Source organism: Sinocyclocheilus anshuiensis, unplaced genomic scaffold (assembly GCF_001515605.1).
Source record: "Sinocyclocheilus anshuiensis isolate Anshui unplaced genomic scaffold, SAMN03320099.WGS_v1.1 scaffold1316, whole genome shotgun sequence".
NCBI classification, from domain to species: domain Eukaryota; kingdom Metazoa; phylum Chordata; class Actinopteri; order Cypriniformes; family Cyprinidae; genus Sinocyclocheilus; species Sinocyclocheilus anshuiensis.
Genome location: NW_015542553.1, coordinates 1,250,446 through 1,255,431, shown reverse-complemented (window position 1 = coordinate 1,255,431; position 4,986 = coordinate 1,250,446). Strand labels below are relative to the sequence as shown.

Here is a 4,986-nt window from a genome sequence, read left to right as displayed (position 1 = left end):
AAAATAAATAAAAAAAACATATGGGCCTACTAAACTAGCTGCATTTGTTTTGTATTTTTCTTTGTGTTTTTGCTGCAGGGGTGTAATTCTACAGTCTACATTTATTTATTGTTTAATATATGGGGTCACTGAGACTACAGATACAAGTAATCTAACTTTAGTCATTGAAATATGATCTCATCGAGTAAGAAATGTTGTTTATAATCAGCTCTTACAATTCATAAAAGTATCAAGTATCAATCTTTAGTACACATATAAACATACTTTAAACATACTTCACTTTAAGGGTCTCTTAGATCCTAAACAGAACCTGAGGGTTAAATAAATAAGTAGCTTTACTTGCTTTTAAGTTGATTAACAATGAATTCCTTTTGACATTAAAAACTCTTTAATGTCAACAGGCAGTGAGTGACAAGTGTGCTGCTTTTATGTTTGTTAAAACAAAACTTTCAAATCACAGAAGATCAAAAACACAGAATTTTGGATCCTATTTTTGTAGAACCATTTTCAAAACAGATCTTCAAAGTTATACACAAACCTACGAGGTCACCATATTGAACGCAAAGACAGACGATTTTCATTAGCTCACGACTAAACGCAGGGGATTGCATATTAAGTATGACATATTTGAATTACTCAAAAAAAAACAAAAAGAAAACTTGATGACTGAACACAAGAACGTTGTAGAAGTAACGTTACACTTCCGTTGTTATGTGTTTTTGAGATTAAAACTAGACTGTAAAATAGGCTATAGCCTATACAACTTCATGATACAGTTACAATTTACAAAATCGTTTAACTAGCGATATAGAACAAGGTATACATATAAAAACATTCCATACCTGATGTTGTTCGTTATTTCCAAATTGAATGCAGGCGCTCTTTCTTACACTCTCAGAAGTTCCGGGTTTTTCTGCGTTCTGATTGGTGCTCACAAACATCGAAACTGAGCCGTCCCCCGTGACGTCATCTCGAAATTTAGTAGATTCAGCGCTAGGGGTCAAAAGGTACCAATGTGTCAGAAGCATATAAGTGTAAACAATTACATTTATTTAAAGGTGGAAAGGCTGACATCAACAATTAAATAAATAATGATATAAATAATTCATCCTATTTCTCAAAAAATACACATCTATAATATTTTATACATATTTTATATAGTACTCATAGTGCATAGAATGAAATTTACTTAGCCTACTTTAAATCACCCTTTCAAAATGGAAAAGAAGAGATATGGATAGAATGACCCTGAGAGATTTATAGTATTATTGTCTGACCACACGCATGTTTTATTCTCATGATTAAAACTCTTGTGAGTGGAGAGATTATTTATGACTCAAGTTATTGTTTATGATCATTAAGAACAAGATGGAGCACACATGAGAAAAATGCTTTAATTGTAATGCAACACATTTTCTGTCAAACCTCAAACTTATGGTATGCGCCTTCAGAAGAGTCTAAGGCATGTTAGGTGAATCCAACAGCTTCAAAGCGCAAACAGAAAACAAAAATACTAAATATATCTTCTAAATAAGATAAACCATTAATTTTGCATTTAACTTTTGCATCCTAGGAGTTAAGAAAGGGAGTTTAGTCTATACGCCTGATGATTCATCTTAGGAAATGAAGGAAGGAGAAAACACACCTCAGCAAATTTCTGCTAATTATACAAGTGTTGGCAAGATGAAAGTGATGCCCCGTGATCAGGCTTGGCACAGTAATAGCCCCTAACTCCTCAAGAATCAACTTCTCAAACTATATGCTTTTCCTTCCCCTTCCCACAAAAAAAAACTTGCAGCCCGACATCAGCGAGAACACTGACATCTAGTGTTGCCTGTGTGGCTATCTGAACGTTACCAGCCTCTGACCAACATGACAGATCCAGCATCCGCATGTAAAACATGACCAATAGGCATGATTTTATAGTCCTCTTGTATTAGGAACTTTGTAATACTTAAGGTATTAAAATGAGACATGTTTAGAGTGCATGATCTTCTCCTAAAGGGATAGTTCACCCAAAAATCATTTAGAATCAAGTTGTTCCAAAACTCTATGACTGACTTTCTTCTGTGTTTTTGTGTAATGAACGTCAATGATATGGAAGCTTTTTGCTGCCATGAGATAAAAAATTATAATTATAATAGTAACAATAAAAAGGTAATTGCGACTTTTTATCTCACAATTCAGACTTTTCTTCCTCACAATTCTGAGCTTTTATTTACATTTATATTTACATTTAGTCATTTAGCAGATGCTTTTATCTAAAGCGACTTACAAATGAGGGCAATGGAAGCAATCAATCCAACAAAAGAGCAACAATATGTGAGTGCGGTGACAAGTCCCGGTAAGTTTAACAGTTCTGACTTTTTTTAAACCTCACAATTCTGACCTTTTTTCTCTCAATTCCGAAAAAAAAGTCAGAACTGGAAAATATGAACTCTGAGAAGTCTGAGAAGTTTAAATTGTGAGATAAAAATTCAAAATTACATTTTTAATTCTATATTCCATAACAGAAACAAAAACACAGAATAGCAAGATGTAAACTCAGAATTCAGTGAAAATGATGGATAGTCAATCAGAATTCTGTTTAAATCTCGCAATTCTGACTCTTTTTTTTCAGAATTGCAAGATATAAACTCTGAATTCTATGAAAACAGCCAGAATTCCGATATATAAATTAAGAATGACAAGATATTGTGATTCAGAATTTAGAGTTTATATCTAAAGTCTGACTGTTTTTTCGTTTTTTTTTTGGAGAGATTTAAACTTCAGAAAAGCCAGGGCTGCAGTTGCAGTTACCTCTTTTGAATTATTATTATTTATTTGTTTAATTCAATGCTGGAAACGGGCTTTCATACAAGGAGGTCCAAAACAACAATGGATTATTTTCACATAGTTTTGGAAAACGGATCACCTATAAACCATGTATATAAACTATTAAATACACTTTAATGGGATAGTTCAGCCAAAAATGTAAATTCTGCCACCCTCATGTCATTCCAAACCCGTAGGACTTACTTTCTTCTGTGTTTTTGCCAATACAGTGAAAGTCAATGGGGTCCAAAACGACATGCAGTCTGGAACTATGGAAATATCTTCTTTTGTATTCCACAGAATTCCAAAGTCATACGAATTTGGAACAACATGAGGCTGACAGAATTTTCATTTTTGGGTGAACTATCCTATTAAAGCCATGCAGGACACCGTGTACATACGATACATTGTATAACTCAACATATGTTCATTAATACGACAACACTTACAGTGTGCAATGTTCCCGTTAACATAAGGACTTTTTCTCGAGTGCCAGATGAGACCTTGCCCTTGAGGTATGTTTTCTCGTTGAGCTGAAAGCTCTTTGTGAACATACCTGAGACATCAATGTCAGGAGCAATAACATCTTCAGTTATAACTAGAATCTACAGATAAACTAAAACATTAATTCTGCCGTACTTTCAGATAGTTTTGGAAAAACAGTACCATGTATATTATACATATAAAGCTATTAAATCTTACAATAACACTCAAAAAGGTGAAAAAGAGGAGCACTGCAAATCGCCAAACTGATAAAATACAGCGTTAATGAGAGATTCATTAAAATGTAAAATGTATGACAATATTGGCGGCTCTGCTCTTTATTGTTTTCAATTTTATTGTGTTTTCCAGAACATTTGGTATTATAATAATTGGCCCCAAAACAGACCTGTGCAAATTAGGCCCATTTTGCCTCCAGGCTATTGAGGCATGAACAGTCAGAGACGCCGCAGACAAAGGGTCCTTTTTCACCTGAGGAGAGAGGAGGGGGAAAAAAGCGGTAGGAGCGTCAATAATCTATACAAGTAAAGCAAGTCTCCCAAGATTTTTCAGCCCTGTGGTGCATTATTCATACTCAACGTAGCCAGAGGACTCTTAATTGACCCTTGCTCCTCGCAAAACTTCATGAGATGAAATAATGCAATGTTTTGTAATTCAACTTTTTTTTTTTCGAGTCCCCCTCACTCCAACTCAATAGTATTGGATTTCTGTTCATGAATTATTCAGAAGCAAAAAAGAGAGGTAACCCTAAGCTTGGAGATGTCATAAGAAACTATGCTGCAACTGCAGAACATATCGAATCACTTAGATAAAAACAAACAAGGGGCCCCATCACAACAAATAGTGTTCGGGACCTCGTAACGCCAAAGCCTTTTGAGGAATTTACAGGTCAATATCCTTATTTAACAGCCGTGATAAGAGCAAGGAAATGGACTTTTCATTTTTAACAAATGACGCCTGCTGTGCGACCGGACGTTAAGTGGCTTCATGAACAGACTGTTTGCTGCTGAAGTACATGATTGTTCTCGTTAGTCTTAATTACAGGGATTTGTAATACACTGAGGGCATTAGATGCTAGAAATTGTTTCAAACGTCTTCCAGGCAGTTTCTCTAGTGATATTACAGACCCCATGAAATCGGTTTTAGGGCTTTTGATCCAAATCTGTTAAAGGGGTCATATGATGCGATTTCAATTTTTCCTTTCTCTTTGGAGTGTTACAAGCTCTTGGTGCATAAAGAAGATCTGTAAAGTTGCAAAGACTAAAGTCTCAAATCCAAAGAGATATTCTTTATAAAAGTTAAGAGTCAGCCACGCCTACCTAAAACGGCTCGTTCTAACACACCCCCACATCTACGTCACGATGTGGGAAGATTTGCATAACGCCGCCCAAATGTTCACGCAAAGAAAGAAGGCGTAACTTTTATTCTCGCTGTAGTATTGTTGTTGCTGCTGCCACCATGTCGTGAAGGTGCTGTGTGTTTCATTGTGAAAGTGAAACTACTTTGTTTGGCCTTCCAAAAGAGGACGATATCCGCTTCGTCATGCCTAGAGCTGATCCGTGCTGGACGCTGAGGAAAAACATCAACTTTGCGCTGTGGATCGCCGGATCGGCTTTCACTGTGGACGAACGAGTCCAGCCCGGGGTCGTCACATGTGGTTGCCGCAAGCCC

The 4,986-nt window shown here is 36.0% G+C and overlaps 1 protein-coding gene across 2 annotated transcripts in view; it reads right to left on the bottom strand.

The window, feature by feature from the left end:
• The window catches only part of LOC107694288 (rho guanine nucleotide exchange factor 39-like), a 41,862-nt gene extending 40,933 nt beyond the window's left edge, over nt 1-929 (bottom strand). For both annotated transcript variants that reach the window (XM_016493947.1, XM_016493948.1), the window contains exon 1: nt 843-929. The gene's annotated coding sequence lies outside the window, so the exon portion shown is untranslated. The remainder of the gene's footprint in view (nt 1-842) is intronic.
• Nucleotides 930-4,986: the final 4,057 nt, after the last annotated feature.